This window comes from Procambarus clarkii, chromosome 7 (genome assembly GCF_040958095.1).
Source record: "Procambarus clarkii isolate CNS0578487 chromosome 7, FALCON_Pclarkii_2.0, whole genome shotgun sequence".
NCBI lineage: Eukaryota > Metazoa > Arthropoda > Malacostraca > Decapoda > Cambaridae > Procambarus > Procambarus clarkii.
Window position 1 is genome coordinate 33,433,278 of NC_091156.1, and position 13,461 is coordinate 33,446,738.

A 13,461-nucleotide genomic window follows, 5' to 3' on the forward strand; every position below is an offset into this window, starting at 1 on the left:
AGGGGAAAGTAATGGAGCAAGTTGGGAAAGAGCGAGCCTCGTCCGCATATATTAGAGATAGGGCTTTCATCACCTTTGCTGACTGGCGTTTCATTCACAGAGCACGTCTAAATCTTCTACCTCTAAACGGGGCCCGCCAGTTCAACATCAACGAAGACCAACAGTGTAGAAGATGTCGCCACCAGAACGAGACGCTACCCCATGTCTTTAACCATTGCCTGAGACTATCAAATGCGATGATCCAGCGACACAACGCGTTGGTCGATCGCATCCTGAAGGCCTCGGAAGGAAGACACTGGAAAGTCATATCCACTAATCAACAAGTCCCAAGAACGAACAATGTGCTAAGACCGGACATTGTTCTAGAGAAGAACGGAGAGGTGATGCTGATTGACGTCACTTGCTCCTTCGAAAATGGACCAGACGCCTTTGCAGAAGCAAGACTGGGAAAAGAAGAAAAGTATGCCGAGCTAGCAGCGATAATGAGACGGACCTACAGGCAGGCCACAGTATATGCCTTCATTGTAGGATCGCTCGGGTCATACGACCCAAAGAATGACAAGCCAATGAACAGGCTGGCCTCTAGAAAATACCAGAGGCTGTTCAGAACGCTGTGCGTGAGCGACACCATCCGGTGGTCACGAATGATGTATATAGAGCACATCACAGGCGCCCGCCAATATTAGTTTACATGTCTGTACCTTTTTCTCATTTCAGGAATTTATATATATATCACATCTGTTTTGAGTTTTTTAATGGCACACAGTATGTAACTAATTGTCATATTCTAAAAGACACGATGTAAATAAAGATCCCATAATAACCCATGTATTCAAATGTATAGTGTAATCTATGTAAACTTATGTAAACCATTATGCAATTTCCACAATATGTACCCATGCACCCTTGTGAAGACACAAGGCTATTGTAAACACTCTGTAAAACATTCTTCAATAAAAAATAAAATCTGTTCTTATCAGCTTAATATCTGATACGATCCCCATGTGGGATCCTCGATATTAAACTGATTTTTGCAACATTGCGAAGTGCTAGGAGCTTGCTCCACCTTTGCCGCGGATCGGCCCGGTATTACAGTACCTCTGGGATCGGTCCACTCCCTTCGGGGAGACCAAAAACAACCCTATCAACTAGTCAAAATAAAGTAGGAGACGATGATGTTAATTGGTTATGTATGTACATTAATGAATCGTGTTAATTTGATTTGCAGTAATTACTTCACACCAGCCAGCATCGTATGAGGAAAAAGCCTTGGAGCGAGCAGCAGCAGTGAGTGAGTCGAGTCCGGGTTTGATGGGTCGAAGCCAAACAACTGCAATGAGTTAGAGGAAGGAAGGAAGGAAGGAAGGAAGGAAGGAAGGAAGGAAGGAAGGAAGGAAGGAAGGAAGGAAGGAAGGAAGGAAGGAAGGAAGGAAGGAAGGAAGGAAGGAAGGTGAGTGAGGTGAGTAATATCATTTAATATCTTTAGATTAAAGATTATGTGATTGGCAAATACGATGGGGAAGAAAAGAAGTTGATTTTATGAATGGGGGGTTGCCGGTTAGTGCAATATTAATTGATTTTTTTTTGTTTTCTGAGATAGGTTATATAGGGTGAAGTTTTTCTCTATTTATATAAGTGTGGAAACTGGTTTAGGTAGCTTGGTGGTTTGTTATGAAAAGGCTGGTAGAAATTGGTTTAATAGTGTTAGCGTTTAGTGGAGAACTGGATTTGGTATTTAAATGGCATCTAATATGACGTGGTCATTGTGCAAATAAACTCTAAATCAACGGGTTTACTATGATGGAGAACCTAACTATAATAGTTACCCATTGTTGGCATGCTCTTTTTTTTTTACGGAATTACTCACTCTTCTTTGTGAGTGAGTGAGGGAGGGAGGAAGGGAGGGTGGAGAGTGTGTATCTAACACTCGGAATTCCTTAGTCGGCTTTGACGGCGAAATTATATTCACACACACATCAAGATTAGACGTTTATCTATTTAATTTACCATTGCTGCAATGTACCAATACGCAATAAAGGCGAAATTCGAGGTGAGATGGAAGGAGGTGTTGCTTTGGTGTGGTCTCACACGGCAACTCAACGATCGTTTGCCACTTCCACGCTTGCCTGCCAGCCGGCCACTAGCCTCATATATATATGTGTGTGTGTGTGTGTGTGTGTGTGTGTGTGTGTGTGTGTGTGTGTGTGTGTGTGTGTGCAAAATATACACTGAGGACAGGCAGCTTGTGCATGTCTATTCGTTAGGTGTTTTTTTTTTTTTTTTTTTTTTGAGATATATACAAGAGTTGTTACATTCTTGTACAGCCACTAGTACGCGTAGCGTTTCGGGCAAGTTCCTGGAATACGATCCCCTGCCGCGAAGAATCGTTTTTTCATCCAAGTACACATTTTACTGTTGCGTTAAACAGAGGCTACAGTTAAGGAATTGCGCCCAGTAAATCCTCCCCGGCCAGGGTACGAACCCATGACATAGCGCTCGCGGAACGCCAGGAGAGTGTCTTACAACTACACCACGGAGACTGAAAGAGAGACGAAGACTATATCGTGGTCCACCTCCAAGGTCGAACTACTGACTTCCACATTCACACTGGGCACAAGTAGTCTCGAACCACCAACCCTAGGAGAAGGAGACAGTAGTTCTATTAACTACTTTACCTACAGCATAAAGAAGAATTCCAGAAACAAGAAATGGCAGTTGTTAACTGCTTCTGGAATCCTTCCTCGAATGTAGATGTTGCAAGGTTCTTTGAGTATGTAAGTTAACAATAAAGAACTTGATACAAATTAAATGTGTGTTATAAAATATGTTTATGTGACATATATTCATATAAGCACAGACGTTGCGGTATTCAGAGTAAGGACAGTTTTTCCTCAGACCCATGCTCACAGTTCCTAGAAACCAGGACAATTTAGTAATCATGCGAAACTACGGCATCTCTTACCGAGTCCATTTTGAACAAAACATTTACAAATTTATTGAACGTTTGGTAAAGAATTGTCTCTGAATTTACGTATCTTTTCGAATAATTTTTAATAGTGCGAATAATTTTTTGACAGTTTACATTTGGTCAGGTCTACATCAGCAGATAATGAAAATTCTCTGAGATACTTATAGCCGAGTCTAAGCCGGGCAGTAGTAACATCTAGGAATCTGCTGATTTTGTTGGATGATCTATAGATGGTGTAGTAATTTAGCTCAACCCAACACTTAAACAACGAAATGAAAATATTGTCGACAACCAAGTGGACATTCACTCAGCTTAATATACATGCATCCCATATTTTACGCTATCGAGTACATACAAGCAAAATATATATACAGGCATTAAGTGTGCAACTTCATCATAGTGATGATGGAGTGGAGAGCATTACACGGAGAAGGAAATTATATAATATCATCCAATTTAGATAAGTACCTGGTTCCTAAGGAAGCTTGGTACCAAAAAACTAAAGCTGAAAAGAGAGATTACTTATGGTGCTTTATATCAAGAAAACCTTATTATGAAAATACTAAAATATATGCCAAAAACAAAATATTTTCACCCCCAACCCTGGGATAGGGAATTGGAATGTGGACATGTGAACCATTAACCCCCCCGCCTCACTCCTCTTGTTAACAATAATACAAATAATAATAACAAATAAAAAAACTAATAATAGTAATAAAAATAATAATGGAGAAACTTACTGTAATACCCTTGTGCTTGAATGAAGGTGAAGGAAAGACTCAATAAATGTGTAGTGTATTAAAAACTAAATTTTCGAATCTAACCTTCATTCCTTATCAATGTGTTGTATACCATAAAATGATTATACATTGTTCTATTGTGAACATTGTGTACAGTGCCTCTGGATATACATCCCCATAACAATTAACTACCTCCCAGGTACCTAATTACTGCTAGGTGAACAGCAGTTCATCTAGCAGTGAACACCACCTGCCAGCTCACCTAGTAATGAACACCACCTGCACATTGCACCACACCACTTGCCAGCAGATGCAGAAGTACGATGGAGAGAGGAAAGTATACAATATTTCAAGTATAGGAATAAAGATATGTTTAGGATGTAACGTTCTCCTATAAAGTTTCAATAATACCTTTATTTGATGTTGCTACATATCCTTCCCGGCTTGGTGCCTTCTTTGATAATTACTTACTTATATTTATTGAACTTTATCATCATCATTTACACAAAAAATTAACATAAAAATGTAGTCATTTTAATCCACAACAGGCATAACTCTGACGTGCTTATCTCTGAAGCTAGACACAGATATAATGAAATAATCAATGATGGAGTCAGAGTCTGTCTCCTATGGATTCCTTCCCATATTGGTCTCCGAATGCACGATAGAACTGATGAGTTGACCAAGACTTTTGATCGTAAAGAGGGAATTAATTACCAACTTGAACTGCCTTTGAGCAGCCTGAAGGCAGTAATATTCCGGGAACACCAACTAAATTTCGGAGACTTGAGGCAAAGCAAAATTCACACCAGTTACTCCATCTATCATCATTTTATTATGCAGGAAGAACCGCACGTCTATGGGTCATCCAATAAGGTTAGCAGACTTCTAGATGTTACCACTGCTAGGCTGAGGCTCGGCTACAAGTACCTCTGGGAGTTTGTAACATCTGCTGATGTAGATTTGACTAAATGTAAACTCTGTCAACAGAACTATTCGCATACTTTGCGTCATTATTTAATGGAATGTGAAAAAATCACGGAATTTAGAGATAACAACATCAATGGTTTCCAAGAAATGTGTAAGTACTTCATTCATAATGATGTGCTGCCCGAAATCTTAGCAAAGTATCCAAAATTTGCTTACTGTAGGTAATGCATGCACATGACTGTAAAGCTGCCCCCCAGTTGGGTGGGTGTGCAGCAAGACTAGTAACTGTGCGACTCATCATAGATGTAAAGTGCCTTGTATAGTGACTGTTGTGAGCCTCTTGTTGAATCAATTGTGACACAAAAGATTATTGATGTGTGTATTTGTGTGGGTGATTAAATATGTATGTGTATGTATATATGTATACGTAAGTATATGTACATGTATGTATGAGCAGGTGTACATGCATATATATAACATTAATAATTTTGTAATTAGCGTCAAAAGATTGTTATTTGCTTAGGTAAACGAACTAGAGGGTTCAGTTCCTGAACCGATTAAGTACCTCTGTAATCCTTTACACCACCACCCACGGGATGGGTATGGGGTACATAATAAAGAAAGAAATTGAAAAACAGAAGTAGATATGTATGTAAATTATGATGCCAGAGAGGATCACTATTAAGAACTTAATTATAATCCACAATATGTTCTGTATCATTAAAAATTTGGAAACATCATATATTTTCAAATATTTGTAATTAAAGTATTTATTTAGGAAATATGTATTTTAGTTACCATAGATAGCTGTTAAGGCCCTGGGTTCTTCAGTGGAAACCAGAGGTCAAAATTGAACTAAATAAGCTACGTTAGAGTAGCAAAACGCAACTCGATGTGTCTTTGTTTGTATCTTCCCTGCCAGACGTAAGACTATTCCTGTTTCTCAAAGAGCATTTAAAGACTGAGCTGGGGGTTGATTATTAAATAATAACATAGGCCCTAACTATGTTTACTAATACTATAATCATTTGTAAAGTAAACCTGAGTAAACATGGTATAGGGCTGCGGTACGATTAGTTGAGCAATCTGCCGGTAGCGAGCCAGCTGGGGGGAAGGAGACTGAGACTCCATCTTTTTCTGAGCTGGCGTGGTGTGGACAGGATCCTCCTACCCTTCCTCTTCGTTTCCTTATTTCTGTGTCTTCTTCAAGATAAGTATATACTGAGTACATTATTCAATCTCTGGCATACTCATGTTCTATGTGTAGAGTAGCATACTCTGTGTGTAGTAGGTGTTCTTAGAGTTTATATTACTAGTTATTCTAAAGGGGGTCCCATTGGAACCACGTGGTCCCCCTACCCTAAGCTGACTCTAAATTCAAGTTATTCAATAGTAGAGCTTTACCCTAGCTTGTGTTCAGTGTAAAACCTTGTATCCTGCTTATGTGGATCAAGGCTTTTAACGTAAGGTAGTATGGTAAGGTTATTATTATTATTGTTATTGGTGTGAATGTATATGGGGGGCTGTTAAGGGGTTAATAAATAAGTACATGAATTATAAGAGTATCGTTCTTCCTGTGTAGGAGATCATGATCATTCCCTAGACAGACCTTGTTGTGTAGCCAAGTAGTCAGCACTACTTCTAGTTTCCATGGGGAGGTTGTGGTTGTGGTTCATAACAAGTGGTTGGCCAGTCCGGGAGGAACTATATAATTGTAAAAAATTAGATTCTTGAGTGCCAAAACTAAAATTTTTTGTTTCCGCAGAACGGTTGTATGCTAGCCTAGGGTCCAGCTCAGCTAGCAAAGGACATTCTTGCACTGACTGGACACCCAGCTGGATCCCTTCATGATTAAGGTTAGTGTGGCCTTGTGTTAGGGGCCGTGCAAATTTGTTTTTTTTTTCCAATTTTTATTTTTTAATTTTTCCTTTGGCTGGGAGCTAAAATTATTAGTGATGTCATCTGAAATGCAGAGACTGGCAAGGGAGCCTTCAGTGGTAGAGATAAAGAAACTTACCAAGTCTAATTTAGTATTGTTAGGCAAGGAAGTTGACCTAGAATTAAATGACACAGATAAAAAGTGGACTTTGGTGAATGAAATATTACAACATTGTATTGATCAAGAACTATTGGAAAGTGATACACCTTTATGCCAGCCTAGCCAAGCAGAAAGTGCAGCTCATAGGGACAGAGAGTTAGCTCTAGAGTTAGCAAGAATAAAATTAGAGGAGCAAAGACTCAAAACCGAGGAGGCTAGAATTAGAGCGAATGCCACTGGACCTCCACCTGCCGGGGATTCAAACCCCAGGCATTATGAGAAAAAGCATAATTTGCCTGAATTTTCCGAGTTGGACCCTGAAAGGTTTTTCAACCATTTTCAGAGATTGGCCATGTCCATGAACTGGCCAAAGGAAGAGTGGGTGAAAATCCTACAGGGAAGACTTAGGGGTAAAGCACAAGATATTTTTATAAACATGCCTGACGACGAGTGTTTTGAATATGATAAAGTCAGGGAACGTATTTTGCTGGCATATGAAATTACTCCTGAAGCTCACTGCCAAGCTTATTGCAACCTTAGGCCTACCCACAACCAACCACTCACTGAATTTGCTAATGATCAAATTAGATTGTTTGATAAATGGATTCGCTCGGCTAAAGCTAAAACATACGAGGCACTTAAGAATAGTATGTTAATAGAACAGTTTATAGATAGTATGCCAGACATTGTAGCTCAGTATATAAGAGGAAGGGTAGAGGTAAATTCTAAAATAGAGGATTTGGCCAAGTTGGCAGAAAACTACCAATTGGCGAGCAAAAGGCCCAATAAAAATAATTATACCCCACAGAGTAGCAAAACGTATACCCACAGCCAGTCCAGACCAGCTCATTCTAACCCTTTAACTAATGCACCTTCTGTTTCAGACATAACTAACCCTGTTAAAGTGTCTAGCCCCACGGTACCTAAGGGTGAACCGAAGGGTAATTCTGATAGTAATGTCTTTTCTCCCCGACGTTTTTGTGGTCACTGTAAACGTCCAAACCACACTATTAGCCGTTGTTGGCAACTGTACCCGGAAAAAAGACCCAATGCTCTAGTTGTGACACAGGGCTTGAGACCTTCGGAAGGGTTAGGGAGTAAGACCTCCAACCCACAGTGGTTGGACTTGCTTACCCCATTCTTATCGAAAGGGAGACTACTTTTGTCTGAGGGTTCTTCTTGGAAGGACGTGGTGATCTTCCGAGACACTGGTGTCATCCAGACTTAAATTTTAGAAAGTGTGTTGCAAGGTGCCAACACTCTCGACACTGGAGAGGTGGTACTGGTCGAGGGTATCACTAGTGATACTCGAGCAGTACCCCTCCATAAGGTTACCCTGGAATCGGATTTCCACAAGGGTGTTTGTACAGTCGGAGTCACTTCATACCTACCTTTCCCTAATGTTGATGTAATAGTTGGTAATGATTTAGCAGGAGATAAGGTAGGGGACTCCAGACTGCCTATTATGTTGCCTACCCCTAAGGTTTGCCTGGATCCACCCGCCGCAGATGATAATGTTGTGTACCCTGCGTGCGCAGTGACCAGGTCTATGGGACTTAAATGTAAGGGCAGCCCTGTGCTTGCCAAGGCGGTAAATCCCGAGGACACGAGAAACTTTCTGAGTGGTGAAAACCAAGTGGACCTCGCGGACACATTCATGGCCTGACTCGATGACGTGGCCGAGGACATTGTGGAGCGCCTGCCACCGCCATCTACCGAGAGTAGTGGGGAGGTGGAGGAGAAAACTGTTGAGCCTCGGCCAATGGCATCTGACCAAGGCCTAGATGCCTCCTTGAGTGAGTTACAGAAAGCTGATCCCACTCTTGCAGATTGTCATGAGACAGCCGTCTCTATGGAGGAAATTGTAGACGCAGCAACTGGGTACTACTACAATGATCGGATTTTGATGAGAAAATGGAGACCACAGAGTGCTCCCTTGTCAAATGAGTGGGAGGTAGTCCACCAGGTTATGTTGCCGACCTGCTATAGAGAAAGAATTTTGGCAGCTGCTCATGATGATCCTATGGGGGGACATCAAGGTGTTAATATTACGTATCACAAAATTTTAAAGTATTTTTTCTGGCACAAGCTGAAAAGCGATGTGGCAAAATTTTGTAATGCGTGTATTGTTTGTCAACTGGTTGGGAAACCAAACCAGACTCCACCTAAAGCTCCTCTATGGCCTATTGTTGTGCCAGAGAAACCATTTTCTCATGTGGTAATGGGCTGTGCTGGACCATTGCCTAGAACTAAGTCTGGTAATATTTACCTAATCACGGTGATGTGTATCACTACTCGTTACCCAGAGGCTTTTGTTGTAAGGAACATCCGAGCAAAAACTGTTGTTGCTCGTATGTTGCAATTTTTTTCCACTTTTGGACTGCCTCGGGTCGTGCAAACTGACAATGATACTAACTTTAAGTCTGATATTTTTGAGCAATTTTGTAAGGACCATGGAATAACTCATAACGTTTCCAGCCCATACCATCCACAGAGTCAGGGGGTAATTGAACGTTTCCATCTAACTCTGAAGCAGATGTTGCAGACATCGTGAGAGTTCCCTCACCTTCTGGGATGAGAATTTACCGTATGTTTTGTTTGCGGCTAGAGAGGGATTACAAAGTTCACTGGGTTGTTCTCCTTTTGAGTTAGTCTTTGGCCATAAAGTGAGTGGACCCTTGCAAAGGTTACAGGAGAATCTGTTAGGGAACGTAACGTTAACCGAAGGTTCGGCTTTCTTTGCGCAACACCACCAGACTCAAGGACTGCAAGGCGGCTGCACTAAAGTATCTTGGGAAGGCCCAAGAAAAGATGAAAGACCGAAACGATGCTAAGGCTAAGTTACGGGTAATTCAGCCTGGCGACCCTGTCCTGGTATTAAAGCCTCGACTAGGGAACACTATGTCCCACAAGTACGAAGGCCCCTACATCGTGACAGAAAAGACTGGGGACCTCACGTACAAAGTGAGGCACTCTGACAAGCATAACCAGGTAATGCTCGTACATGTAAATCGGCTGAAGAAGTTCCAGGGCCTCAGGCCCATTGCACTAACCAATGTTTCCATTTCCAGTGAGGGAGGGGATGATTGTTCTGGGGACCCAACTAATCTCATTCTCAATAATTCTAGTTCTGTGAATGCTGTGGAGGAGGGACTGTCCCATTTGCATATGGCCCAGCGTGAAGAGGTGCAGTCGTTGCTTGATGAATTCTCCAGTCTGTTCGGGGGAGGTCCCGACCCAGACTGATGCCATTTGCCATGATGTCAAGTTGACGGACTACACCCCCATTCGCCTTCAACCCTATCGGATGAGTCCAGAAAAGAAGGCCATCGTACGGAAGGAGGTCGACTTCTTGCTCCAGCACGGCCTCATCCGGCCGAGCCAGGGCTCTTGGTGCTCGCCCTGCCTTTTGGTCCCCAAACCAGACGGCTCCTGGCGATTATGCACCGACTATCGGCAGCTCCAACAGACCATTGTGGATGCCTATCCGCTGCCCCTCCTCGAGGACTGCATCGACGAGCTGGGAAACGCCGAGTACGTCTCGAAATTCGACCTCTCGAGGGGGTATTATCAAATCCCACTCACTGAATGTGCTAAACAACTAACTGCGTTTGTGACACCCGAGGGTGTTTTTGAGTATCAAGTGTTACCGTTCGGCTTGCGTAATGCCCCTGCCACGTTCCAGAGACTAATGAACTCTTTGCTCGCTAATGTGCCAAATTGTCGGGCGTATTTAGATGATATCGTGCTCTTTGACAGTAATTGGGCTGACCACATAGCTAGGTTACGCCAGTTGTTCGCAATCTTGAAAAAGACAAATCTTACCTTAAATGCAAAAAAATGTCATTTTGGCCAAAGCACAGTGACGTACCTCGGTTATGAAGTGGGCCAAGGAAAAGTGTTACCTCGGCAAGATAAAATCAGTGCCATTCTGGAGTATCCAGTGCTAAAGTCTAAAAAGGACGTTCAAAGATTTATCGGTATGTGTACGTACTATCGACGCTTTTGTCAGAACTTTTCCAGTGTTGCCACTCCTCTCACAGACTTGTTGCAGAAGGCCGCTAAATTTAAGTGGTCATCAGACTGTGCAGAGGCATTTAAAAATTTGAAATTGATCTTAGCGTCCGCCCCAGTGCTTGCTAGTCCAAGGTTCGACCGACCATTTAAAATTCATGTCGACGCGTCTGACTCGGGTGCTGGTGCAGTGTTGTTGCAAACTGGGGATGATCAAGTGGAACACCCAGTATATTATTACTCTGTGAAATTCGACACGGCGCAACGCAATTATTCAGTGGTAGAAAAAGAGGCGTTGGCACTAGTGTTAACATGTAAAAAGTTCGAAGTTTACCTCACAGGTAATATAGTGGAAGTGTACACGGACCATAACCCACTAGTCTTCCTGACTCAGATGAAGGGGAAGAATAAACGCATCCTCAGGTGGGCGTTGTACCTACAGGACTTCAATCTTTCCATTACCCACCTACCGGGCCGACTCAACGTGATGGCTGACACTCTGTCCAGGTTGCCAGAATAACATTCATCTAGGCTACAGGAAGCCATTTACCAACTGTCATGCTTTAGTTTTTTTTTTAGGTTCTCCTGTGACATTAAATATTCCGTGTCCAAATTATTTACTTCCCTGTTTTTTTTTTTTGTGTATGTTTTTTTTTTCATTCAGAGAACTCCTTTGTATTTTTCTTGCAGAGAAATTGTTGTTTTTGATTGATTTTTTTTTGTCACATATTTTTTCTTTTTATTCTCTGTATACTCTTACAAAAAAATATGACTACTATTCTAGTAGTCACATTTTTGTTTTCTCTGAAGGGGGGAGGAGTGTTATGACCCTAGGTTCTTCAGTGGAAACCAGAGGTCAAAATTGAACTAAATAAGCTACGTTAGAGTAGCAAAACGCAACTCGATGTGTCTTTGTTTGTATCTTCCCTGCAAGACGTAAGACTATTCTTGTTTCTCAAAGAGCATTTAAAGACTGAGCTGGGGTTGATTATTAAATAATAACATAGGCACCAACTATGTTTACTAATACTATAATCATTTGTAAAGTAAACCTGAGTAAACTTGGTATAGGGCTGCGGTACGATTAGTTGAGCAATCTGCCGGCAGCGAGCCAGCTGAGGGAAAGTAGACTGAGACTCTATCTTTTTCTGAGCTGGCGTGGTGTGGGCAGGATCCTCCTACCCTTCCGCTTCATTTCCTTATTTCTGTGACTTGTTCAAGATAAGTATATACTGAGTACATTATTCAATCTCTGGCATACTCATGTTCTATGTGTAGAGTAGCATACTCTGTGTGTAGTAGGTGTTCTTAGAGTTTATATTACTAGTTATTCTAAAGGGGGTCCCATTGGAACCACGTGGTCCCCCTACCCTAAGCTAACTCTAACTTCAAGTTATTCAATAGTAGAGCTTTTCCCTAGCTTGTGTTCAGTGTAAAACCTTGTATCTTGCTTATGTGGACCAAGGCTTTTAACGTAAGGTAGTGTGGGTAAAGTTATTATTATTATTGTTATTGGTGTGAATGTATATGGGGGGCTGTTAAGGGGTTAATAAATAAGTACATGAATTATAAGAGTATCGTTCTTCCTGTGTAGGAGATCTTGATCATTCCCTAGACTGACCTTGTTATGTAGCCAAGTAGTCAGCACTACTTCTAGTTTCCATGGGGGCCGGGCCTTACTGATCTCCCCAAATAGATACATCTTTATTCTGACTGACCTTACCCCTGAATAGCACTAGATTCCCCATAGCAAGCCCACCATTTTATATAACAATAGCTCTGAAAACACACCTTCTTGCGGCAAGAATTTCTTTCCACCAATTTGAGAGGTGCTAATGAGATTAGTCTCGACCCACTGGACAGGTCATGAACAACAATCAACTATAGCACCATCTATGTCAGAAGATATTCAAAATGTTCTTGATATCATTCAAACTGTCAATACGAGAGCAGAATACATAAGTTGAGTGATGTCAAAGGAATCATATTGACTGACCGAGCCCCACTGTAAATATTTGTGGCTTCCTGACCATAAAGTTACCGCCGCGGTCAAGGGTAAGAGACCGGATGTACCCAGTATACAAGCCACACTAGCTATTAGTTCATATAAGCTGACAACTTACCCAGATAAACAAAACTTCCTAATAATATATATTCAATTAATACAAATTAAATGTTTAAATCGTGATTATATATGTATCACGTGGACAATTTTTAATGTATTGTTTCCCCCAGATATTCGGGCTCCTTATTATGCTTCGTCTTGAGGCAAAGCCTAATACCTTACGCCATATTGATGCTCTGTCCACAGATCATTCTCTCTCTCTCTCATATCACATACACTGATAGTTTCCTACACCGCCCCACGGGTGCAGCTGCAAGTGCAGTTGCTTCTACCCATCAGACAGTATTTGCCTTGCTTCTTACACTAAAATGTGTATAAGTCTCCAAACTTGATGCATTAATTGTGATTTTCTATCATCCTTAATTACGCTTAACTCTCTAAGACACAATTGTAACATGACCGGGTCTGAAGCTAGACAGAGAAAACACAAAATTATTAGTGATGGTCACAGAATCCATTTCATGTGAATTCCATCTTCGTTGGCCTGCGAAACTTAAGGAATGGTCCAGAAAATATTTACTAAAGTTTAACTCAAGTGTGAAGATACTTCAGCTGATACTTAGATACTTCCAGTAAGTGAAGAGATAAGCGCTGACGATACTACTTTCATCTATTCAGACCCCAACCCAAACGCACTAAATAATAA

The 13,461-nt window shown here is 41.4% G+C and overlaps 1 non-coding gene across 1 annotated transcript; it reads left to right on the forward strand.

The window, feature by feature from the left end:
* Positions 1 to 930: 930 nt before the first annotated feature.
* Positions 931 to 1,120, forward strand: LOC138358434 (U2 spliceosomal RNA). Its single transcript, XR_011225367.1, has one exon. It is a non-coding gene; the product is annotated as a U2 spliceosomal RNA (small nuclear RNA).
* The last annotated feature ends 12,341 nt before the right edge of the window (positions 1,121 to 13,461 follow it).